This window comes from Mytilus edulis, unplaced genomic scaffold (assembly GCF_963676685.1).
Source record: "Mytilus edulis unplaced genomic scaffold, xbMytEdul2.2 SCAFFOLD_1077, whole genome shotgun sequence".
Classification (NCBI taxonomy): Eukaryota; Metazoa; Mollusca; class Bivalvia; order Mytilida; family Mytilidae; genus Mytilus; species Mytilus edulis.
Genome location: NW_027267604.1, coordinates 15,691 through 27,371, shown reverse-complemented (window position 1 = coordinate 27,371; position 11,681 = coordinate 15,691). Strand labels below are relative to the sequence as shown.

Below are 11,681 nucleotides of genomic sequence, written 5' to 3'. Positions count from 1 at the left end.
ACTGACTCTAATGTAAGTAAGCCTTCGATAGAAAATGCTTGAAAATCACATTTTGGACTAAAGGATCATATTTAAGTACCTTTGTAATACAGGAAAAGGAATTCTTTAAAATTTGTATTTCAGAAAATTAATTTTTAATTTTAAATGTATACATGTACATGTATGATGTAATACAAAAGTTACATGTGTACAAATGTATATATATGTTCAACTGACAGCTGATAAATCATATGCATAAAAATGTTTTAACTATATCTAAAAAAAATCTATTAAAAGAATTTTGTTTCCTTTTTTTGGGTCATGCATGTACATGTACATGAAATATGTATACATGTATATATATGCACATGATTTGAAATATAGTGAAAAAAGTAATTTAATATTTGAACGCAATGGTGTAAATGATATATATTTACAAAATTCTAATTGACTTTTCATGATTTCAAGGATGTTTGCAGTAGTTGCTATGGAACTATATGCTCTGTACAGCTGTCAAACAGAATATGGTTTCAGTGAGTTAATTTTGGTGAGGAATATTAAATGTGGTAGTCATGGTAATAACATCTCCTTTGTAATGCAACTTTTACATATAATTACAAAATTTGTACATTGTACTTCCATTATGAATGATTATTTGAATTTAGCATACACATATACATGTATTCACATGCATATTACAGGTATTTTTATATGGCTATGAGCTATAGCCATGCACTTTGTACACGTACCAAGAAATTTGTTCAAGTTGTTTGAATCATAATTATTGTACAGTAATATTGCATTGGAAGAATTAATGCAATACATATGCATGATTATTATTATATTATGCAACTAATCAAATAATTGTACAGGTGATGTAAAAATTGTATAAATAAGCTAATTCTTATCATTTTATAAATTTCAGGGAAACTATGTTTTATCATCAGATGAAATGGTAGATCAGCAGAGAGAAGAATATGATGTCATACTAGCTTTAAGCTTAACTAAATGGATTCATTTGAATAACGGTGACATTGCTTGAAGAGATTTTTCCGTAGGATCTTCAATCATCTTCGACCTGGGGGCAGACTTATCTTGGAACCACAGCCATGGTCATCTTACAAGAAGAAAAAGAAACTCACAGTTAGTACTGAGATTTTAAAATGTTATATATGTATTGTTAAATGGATTATTTTCATAATTTCTAGGTCTATATTAATTAGTAACATAGATTTATTTTAGTTTTCTTGGTCCTGGTTCTAATCCTCTTTACATGTACATGTAGATATAGAATTAACATAAGGGGATTCCCTGATATTTTCATGTTATTTTAATCTTTATCAGAAAATAGATATTTTTAAATAAATCCATCCTGAAAATATCGCACTATACAATATGTAAAGTAAGAATTTGCAAAAATTGTTTATGGAAAAAGGGGGGGGGATATTGTCATTGAAATCTTTTGAAACACACATTTTGCATGTTTAGAACTTAAAAAGTGACCTAACACTGTATGGAACTTATTTCAGAAGTTATGTACAATATTTCATTTCCTCATGTTCCTATTATTGGCCCCAAAGGGCATAAACATAACAACATCAATAATTTTCACAATATTATACAATACAAACAATGATATAAAATACAAAAAAAATAATAAAGAACAATTTAAGTTCTTTAAAAAGTAATATGTAAGGAACCTTTAATTTTAAATATATAATACATTATAATGTTTGTACATGTATGTGTTATAAAAAAGATTACAATTCAAGTACTAAAGTAATATCTCATAATACAATGTCTGTTTATTCACATGTATACATAATTCATTTTATAAATATCATTTAAAGTAAAATCTTCGACGTTCTTAGAACCATGAAAGCAAAAGTAAACTCATGCTTTGAGATACATATATACATGTAGCTCTTGTGTCTTGACACAGCATTAAACTAAAACCAATATCAAGGAGTAATAACTTACATATATACATCTATATATCATTGAAGACCACAAGTATTTTGACATTACCACAAATGTCTAACCCCCACTCAATAGGTGAGAATTTAAACACAGTGAAGTAGAATAAACTAAAGTTATTTTAATCATTGTTAATTGTCATAACCAGAAGAATGAAATTTTCAATCCACTCAATATTTGTGAACTTGTACTTTCAATAGAGGTGAACCTACCAAAGTGACATTCAAACTCACAAGTTGAAAATGAAATGACAAGTGACAATGCCTTGACTAAAAAGAAAAAGACCAACAGACAAACAATAGTACACAAAACCCAACTTTTAAAAATGAGCAACACAAACCCCACCAAAAAACTGGCAGTGATCTCAGGTGCTCTGGAATAGAAGCAGATCCTGGTTCACATGTGGCACCCATCCTGTTGCTCATGTAATCAGTCTATTACTGAAGGTCCTGTATGGAGAAGGGGTGGTGAATGTAGAAATGACAATAGCAACATATCAGCTATCAGCTGTGAAATGGATATCCCATAACAGAACTTGTGATGGAGTCCATTTAAAATTCATGATATCTTCATTGTTCAATTGTTAAAATAAATACACAGCAATAATAGATACATATGCAATAAATTTACATATCATTTCAGGAAGACATTCACAAGAGTTTTCAGAGCATCAAATTGAAACCACATCAGTTTCTCTGACTATTTACTCAGAGAAGTTGGATTCTCACATGTGAAGTGGTAGATGTGCCATTCAACAAATCAAAAGGGGTTTGTAACTTATATTTAAAGTAGTAACACACCTCATGTTAGTTTAAGGCAATCATACATCAAAAGATACATTAGCTAAGGCCTAAAATAAAATATTGTTTGTTTCCCCAATCCCGACCGACCCTTCAAAAACGGTCCGACTCATAGAATTTTATTGCCATAACTAAGTTAAATATTATTTTTATTCATTTCCCATTTGAAGGCTTGCCAGATCGACGGATATTGTTCCTTTCGACTAGCTTTTGGACAAAAATAAAATTATTTCCCTACCTACCTCCCCCACTTATGGCTTGGCAGTATCGGGATTGGGGAAAACATCCAATATATTAATTTAGGCCTAATGATTCATGCTTTCTTCTGTGATTTTATTGTCTCTCCTACAATGTCAATGGATCGATCAGAGATCAATGTTAATGTTTCATGGTTAATTTGCCTTTTACAAAAATAACTCATAGTTCAACTTGATGAATTTGTATGTTTTTTTCTTATCAGGCTTTCAGATATTGCACATAACAAGTCATTGTAATGAAACATATGTGATCATTAATTTCAAGATTATCAATTAAAATGACTTATATATTTCTCTTTTGCCATCTAGCAAGATACATATTTCTGGGAGAGCTCCTTTTCTAGTAATTTCTGCTTTACAAAATTCAATTTGAAAAGGATCCATGCCACTTTTAGGACATTGATATTTGAATGTATATCTGAATTTGTACATTACAAGTTCTATATTCTAGATTTTCCTTATTTTCTAGGATTCAGAAGACCCATACAGCTCTACACTAAGGCAGATTCAACATGGAACAGTCCAAAAGACATTCTATTAAGTGGAGTTACTAACACGCCATCAATATGGAAGGAATGCATTCATATGAACCCTCATCGATAGCCACACCACGTAGTTCAGTTATCTCAGTTTCAGCATCAAATAGTCCAAAAGACACTCCTCAGTTTAGTGGAGAACAGTCAGTTGGAAACACTCCATCAAACTTGTATGAACATGAACTTCATTCTCATGAACCGTCATCAACAGTAAATACTCCACAAAGTGGTGAAATATCTTTTGCAAATATGCCATTAGACATTGATGAAAACGAACCGTCTGTACCCACGCCGCAAAGTTCAATATTAAACTCATCTCCGAGCATTTCTGACCAGGGAGATACTCTAGGTCATCATTTTCTAATACTCCATCATCTTACATAGCATCACCATTACATTCACAGGAAGTTGTAAAGGGGCATTAACTCTGAACTTGTTTCAATTGAAGAAAACACATCAAATGACATTGTTGAACCAGTTTTAGATGAAAACAATGAGAACTCTAGGACAGACTTGGAATCACTTAGCAAATATGATTCAACTGAAAAATGAAATAGTGCATTTATAATATTTTTGTTAAAATTATTTGAGTATAAAACTTTTCAATGAATTTAAACATGTATATTTATTTATATTTAACGAAACAACAGATTTGTTCCATATTTGAGAGCTGCTTAAAATAGAAAAAGGCAAAAGGTAAAAGATAGCTATACCAGAGAATAACAAATAAGTTATTTTTACTCTTTGGGAATTAAATTATATTGTATTGTTGATTGAGACAATTTAATTTACTGTTTTTGTAACCTGAAAGTCTGAGGCTGTTCCACAAAAAACAAATGCCATTAAGGATTTTTACAGCATCATTTTATAAGCCCAAGACTAATAGAATATACTAGGTTGGTACATGTACATGTACATAACTAAGTTATGACAGTAAGTGTTTATGTGGAAGTGCCTTCATAGAACTCGAATAACTTTTGCCTTAACTCCCCTTACAAACTCTGACCACATAAATGCAATTTCAGGGAAATGTCAAATAGTATTTAAGCAGCAAGTGCATTGGTAATTTTGTTGTTGAACAATAGATGGTTTTTGTCTAGCCTGCAACTTTTGTTGCAGAAAGCTCGACATAGGGATAGTGATCTGGCGGCGGGCGGCGTTAGCTAACTTCTTAAAAGGTTTATATTTTAGAAGGTGGAAGACCTGGATGCTTCATACTTTGTATATAGAAGCCTCATGTTATGAAGTTTCCGTCAGTCACATGTCCAATGTCCTTGACCTCATATTCCTGGTTCAGTGACCACTTGAAAAAAAAGTTCAAATTTTTTGTAATGTTGAATTCTCCCTTATTATAAGTAATAGGATAACTATATTTGATATGTGCATACCTTGCAAGGTCCTCGTGTCTGTCAGACAGTTTTCACTTGACCTCGACCTCATTTCATGGATCGGTGAACAAGGTTAAGTTTTGGTGGTCAAGTCCATATCTCAGATGCTATAAGCAATAGGGCTAGTATATTCGGTGTAAGGAAGATGTCCAACTGGCAGGTGTCATCTGACCTTGACCTCATTTTCATGGTCAGTGGTTACAGTTAAATTTTTGTGGTTTGGTCTGTTTTTTTCATACTATATGCAATAGGTCTACTATATTTGTTGTATGGAATGATTGTTAGGTGTCTAGCAGGCAGATGTCATGTTACCTTGACCTCATTTTCATGGTTCAATGGTCAAAGTTAAGTTTTTGAGTTTTGGTCTTTTTATCTTATACTATATGCCATAGGTCAACTATATTTGGTGTATGGAAATATTTTATGATCTTTATGTCAGTAACGCAGGTTTTCTTTTGACTGTGACCTCATTTTCACGGTTCATTGGTCTTTGTTTGGTTATCTTGGTTAATATTAAGTTTATGAGACAGTTGTAATAAAGCTTTATACTTAGGACTATTAACATAATATCAATGATTAGTATAAAAGGCGAGACATTTCAGCGTGTGCACTCTTGTGTTGATATTTTCTGTTTAAATTGTATGTCAGGGAATGTGACAATGAGATGATTATTGAGGAAGCAACTAAAAGCCATTTGTATACACCTTTAAATTTATACTGTAAATTCTGAAATTATTGCGTGCATTTATTATGGCCATTTTGTCATTTTAGACTAAACTGCGATTTTAATTTTTGCAATATTGAAAACATTCCAGTTTAATTTATATAAAAATTTCAAAACATGAGTTTAAATTATTGCGGTTGCCTGTTATATTTTTCGCAATAATAAATACATGGAAGTAATTTCTGAATTTACAGTATTGAGAAGAAAAAATACTTGTATGCTTCATATCAAATCCTGTATTCTGATGTCATATGTAAATGAACTTTTGACCTGTAATAGGATTCAGGATTTTCAGGATTCTGCCAGTGCTGAAAAAATATATTTTTTGGTCATTAATGAATTTGAAATTCTCACTAATGAGTAATGAGATAACTATATTTGGTAAGTGTCATCCTTGCTGGGTCTCCATGCAATAAAAAAACAGGGTTCACCTACCCCAACCTCATTCCACATGCTCCATTGATTAGTGATCAGAAATTATAAGCAATAAGTCGAGTATATTCAGTGTATGGAATGATTGTTTACCTCTTTGGCAGGCAGGGGTTCAAATTAGCATTTGTCCGAGGTCCATGACCTTCCACTATTGCAATTAGACATTTGTTTTACCAGCTACACCCAACGTACCTTCAATTTGAAAGAGAAAAAAAATTGCAGACCTTTTTAACCGAAATTTCCGAACAAAATCTCAAATAATTATTTTAGTCTTTATTATTCATGACAGTGATTTTGTTCAACTGCTAGCATTATACCAGAAAATCAACAAGTATTAAATGTGTAAATCTGAGTAAAATTGTAACCGTGACAAAAACAACATTGAAAAACAATGGATGATATAAACTCGAAATGAAGACAATAACAATACCTGATCATATTCTAGGGGCTGATGAGGGTAAAACTGGGTTTGCCGACCAAATACATTTAAAAATGAATCCAGGCCGGTGACAAAATACATCAATGATGATGAAATATAAACATTAGAATTGAAAAACCAAAATAGGAGACAACCCACTTACCCAAAGTGACAAAGTGACACCCTCTCCAATATTAAAAATAAATATATTTGAATTCATAATATGCAAGACAATTACATATATTATTAAACACTGACAACTGGGTAACAAAACACCAACAGCACATTAATTTTGAATCTTACTTAGTTGTGAAATGTTTCAAATAAAAGTAGGACCTGAACTTACTGTTGTGGACCTCTCAGTTTGGAGTGTCAAAGGTCCTGGACCTTCCAGTACCAATTGTTAATTTGAACCCCTGCAGGTTTTACAACTCAACCTCATTTCATTGATCAGTGATCAGTAATTATAAGCAAAAAGTCAACATAATATTCAGTGTATGGAATGATTGTTACACCTCAACCTCATTTTTATTGGTCAATGTTTAGTTTCATGGTTTAATTTGGTCCATATATATATATATAATATCGGCTCGCCTTGACAGAATCCTGAGACTTTAGTATGCTGTTTCTGACAGGGAGATAACTCTAGGTCATCATTTTCTAATACTTAAATATAATAAGTTGTTCTACTTGCAGCCTTCACTTTTGGGTCCACAAGCATGGTGCTCAATCTTGAAAACTTTAGTTGGATTCTTATGGCTTGTAAAGGAGAAATTAACAACTGGTTTGTGATTTAATAGGTCAGTTAATCTGAAACAGTTATAGGTAAAACACATTTAAACACTAAACTATCCTTTGTCTATGTGAAAGGAATAACCAAATATATGTGGCATGAAATATTTGTCACTGGGTATTAAGCTAACCATGAGTAATCAATTCAATATCAATTTTTCCCAATAAAATAAGCTGAGTCTAACCAATAATGATATTCCTCGCTTGGAGAATAAGTTTTAGAGGAAACGGATATATAGAAGATGTGGTATTAGTGCCTATGTGACAACTTTTCATCCAGTGACAGTTTGTAAAAGTAAACCATTATAGCAATGTATAGGTCAAAGTACGATTTTCAACAAGGAGCAATTTGGCTCACATGAAACTGCAAGCAGTTAAGAGCCCCAAATATGATTTGTAAAGTATCCAAATAGGAAAACTAAAGTCTTAATGGTTATTAAATAAAACAAGAAACACCCATGAAGTACATCAACATACGACAACCACTGAACATCAGGGTACTGACCTAGGACAGGTGCAGACTAATGCAATTGGTAAATTGTTTAGTAGGTACCAACCTTCACCCGTATCTGAAACAAAAGTGTAATAACACAACATAGAAAGACCCACCATAAAATATCAATTGACATGGCTTAATTCATTCAAAAGACATATAAACCAGATGCTCTGCAAGGCGCAGCTTTATAAAAGACTGCAGAGTTCGAACCCTGAACGGTTGGGGCAAGTATGGACACAACATTCAAGCTGGATACAGCTCTGAATTTGGATTGTGATTAAATAGTTCTGTTGACACAGCATAGGTTCTGACACAGAATGAATGGTCTAATGGACTTATTTTTTTTTTGCTTTTGAGCAATTTACTATGCTGTTGAATATTAATCCTCTCAAAGAAAAAAATATTTAAATTCTGAAATCTGAAATGAAAAAAAAAAATTGACCCCCACCCCTAACTTACTTCCCCCTTTCCCTTATTCCAAAATTGATCTCAATTCAAATTTCTAATGGAGCTTGCAACAATAACTACTCATTTTAATAAATAAAATATTAAAATATAAAATGTCATACAGTCGTTTTTAAAATTAATATTAATTAACAGTAACTTCTAAAAAAATAAATGGGGAATGTGGCCAAAAAGACACAGATGATGCCCCCTCTAGCATATAATGTTACAAAGGGACATAACTCAAGAACTGTAAAAGTGAAGCTGCCAAAAATTGAACTTAAACTGAGTTTAGAGGTAATAAACATTATATATACACATTTCATTAAATTTAGTTGAGGACTACTTTAGTTAAGAGAACAGAAACTAAATAAAATTCAATTTTTCCACTTGTAAAGGGGAATAACCCTAGAATGGTAATCAAAGTGCTTGTAATCACTGAATGGTAAAGATTGCTTTAATTTTTTATTGATTTAAGTTGATTCAACTTCTATTCTGGACAAAGAAGGATAACTCCAATTTATTGACTTGGAACTACAAAAATGCTTGTTTTTAACCCCCTTTTTGGCCCTTTATTCCTAGATTGGTTGTCCCATAACCCTCAAAATATATCTCAACCTTCTACTTATGGTATTAAACATTGAGGTACAATTTCAGAACAATTGAAATACTTATACACAACTAATTGTTCTGACACTAGATAAATGCTATTTTTGGGCCCATTTGGGCCCTTATTCCTAAACCTTAGGGACCTAAAAATCCTCAAATCATTGTAGAATGGAAAGACACGGAGAAAATTAAGGTATAAATTTCAGTGCAGATATAGCACAAGATCCACTAAAAATGATAATACAGAGCACCAAAACTCTGTACTGTGGATCAACACGAAGATGATTGCAGTCAGATATTACCATCACTGTAAAACCAAATGTTACTGCATGCAATTATTATTGGAATTGCTTGATCATGTCTTAGGGAACATTTGTACTAAGTTTCAAGTTGATTGGACTTCAACTTCATCAAAACTACCTCCACCAAAAACTTTAACCGGAAGGGGACAGACAGAAGGACAAAGGGACGGACAGATGAAGGAACGCACAGTGCAGAAAACATAATGCCAATAAATGGGGCATAAAAAATAATAATATCAAAATTTTAAATCAGAAGTTTTTATTTTTGTGACACTTACTTCATCACAATTTTTCGCAATAATAAAAAAAAACATGACTATAATTTCTGAACTTTCAGTTAGCTCAAAAGTACTGAGCTTGATTAATATTGAAATCATGCTTCAGAAGATTAACTGACCACCACAATATTGGCTGGTGAACTTCTAAGTTGATTTCATACAGAATACATCAAGCTAACTGTTATCTTAAACACAAAATGTTTTATTTCAGTCTGTTGATCTAGAGTTAAGGAGATGGGTAATTTTATTTTCCATCCAAGTCAAAACAAAGCCAAAATCTGTTGAGAACACTGCGATATAGCAGCAAGAAGATGATTGCATGTCTTCTTTATAGATATAAGAAGATGTGGAATGAGTTCCAATGAGACAACTCTCCATCCTAGTCACAATTTATAAAAGGAAAACCATTATTAGGTCAAAGTACGGTCTTCAACACGGAGCGGAACCTTGGCTCTGAACAGCAAGCTATAAAGGGCCCCCAAAATATAACATAGTATAAAACCATTCAAACAGGAAAACTAACAGTTTAAGACTGTTAGGCTGATTAACAAGTACTTAATAAATATTGCATGAAGTCTATCTCATCTGAAGTATTTCTGAAATATTAAAATAAAGCAACATCTGTTCATCCATGTGACACTACTTAAAAATTAAAAAAAATAATTCAGTGCAAAAGAACATCTGACACCAATTTTTAGCACAGCATGTACAGAATGTGCTACATATGAATAACTTGTTTAAACTGGTTGAATCAGGTATTTTCTAGTTTAATTGTGTTAATATAATGTGTGCTGTTCTGGATACTAATCAATATATCACAACATCTGTTAACCTATTTATGGGATGAAAAATCTCTTTGCAGTCTGACGTTGATATACTGTAAGAAAGCTGCAAAATTTTTTTTATTCATATTTCATATTTGAATGTTGTAAAATCAATCACAAGTCTTATACATGTGCACTTGCATAAAGGGGCGGATCCAGCCGTTTAAAAAGGGAGGGGGCTCCCAACCCAGGACAAAGGGTGGGGGTTCCAACTATATGTCCCCATTCAAATGCATTGATTCGGCCAATAAAAAAGGTGGGTTCCAATCCCCCCTGGATCCACCAATGCATAAGCTCAATTTCTATCTGACGCAACTCTACTGCGATGCGAAACCAGCACCTGAATGTTCCACTAAACTTAAAATATAGGAAACTTCATAAACATCTAAACTTTCCTGTTATTTTTTTAACCTATAACGAATAAAGTCCTAAACTATGGGAACATATGTTCATTTAAACATACTTAAAATATACACACTGTGTCGATTGTATATAAACTTGAAAGTTATTATATTGTGGCCAAACCAGTTCTTGCGGTGAACACTAAAATTTAACACTTAATATGGGCGAATACTGTTACATGTTATGCAGTGCTGGCTTATGTTGATTTGTCACATACATATGTTTCTACGGAATACTTGTCCAATTTCTGTATTGTACCTTCGATATCTGTTCACCTAGATACATGAAATTAACTGAAACTCGAAAATTAATACATATTCTGACAAAAATAACATTAGCTTGTACTGCATTAGAAGTAACAGTATTTGCCAATACCAACTTTAAACAAATTCAGCTGTACTTGCGGACCCCCACATTTTTTGGAAAAATTTAGTGTTCACCCCAAGAACTGTTTTGGTCACAACATAATAATTTCAAGTTTATTTACAATTGACACAGTGTGTATATGTAAAGTATGTTTACATAAACATTTTTTCTTTTTTTGTTTTCTTGTGTGGGCCTTATTGGCTGAGTGGTTTGACTTGTTCATCTACAGTACTCACTAGCCTATCAATACTGAAGTCAACTCACATAGCAAGTGTGATTGATCGTGATCTTAATTGACTAGGATTAATTGTCAGTTTTCCTGCAGAAGGTATCTTCAGGTACTCAAGGCAGCCTCTTCCACCAATATAACATTGCCCCTATGATATAGAAAATAGTGTTTATAGTTATTAAAAGCACCAGGATTATAATTTAGTACGCCAGACACGCATTTCATCTACATAAGACTCATCAGTGACGCTCATATCAAAATAGTTAAAAAGCCAAACAATACAAAGTTGAAGAGCTTAAGTGGCTTTAAACACAAACTTCCGTTCTTTTTTTTTTGTCCATATATGGCAGTCTTATTAACATCTAAGCAACATCTCCCTTTAAATTGTGGCTAGAATTTTTCAATTCTTTTATAAAAAAACAGAAATA

The 11,681-nt window shown here is 32.4% G+C and overlaps 1 long non-coding RNA gene across 1 annotated transcript; it reads left to right on the top strand.

Annotated features, from left to right (window-relative positions):
- The first annotated feature begins 341 nt into the window (after positions 1 to 341).
- LOC139505670 (uncharacterized) lies at positions 342 to 2,648 on the top strand. Its single transcript, XR_011659815.1, has 3 exons — positions 342 to 526; positions 905 to 1,122; positions 2,599 to 2,648. It is a non-coding gene; the product is annotated as an uncharacterized lncRNA (long non-coding RNA).
- The last annotated feature ends 9,033 nt before the right edge of the window (positions 2,649 to 11,681 follow it).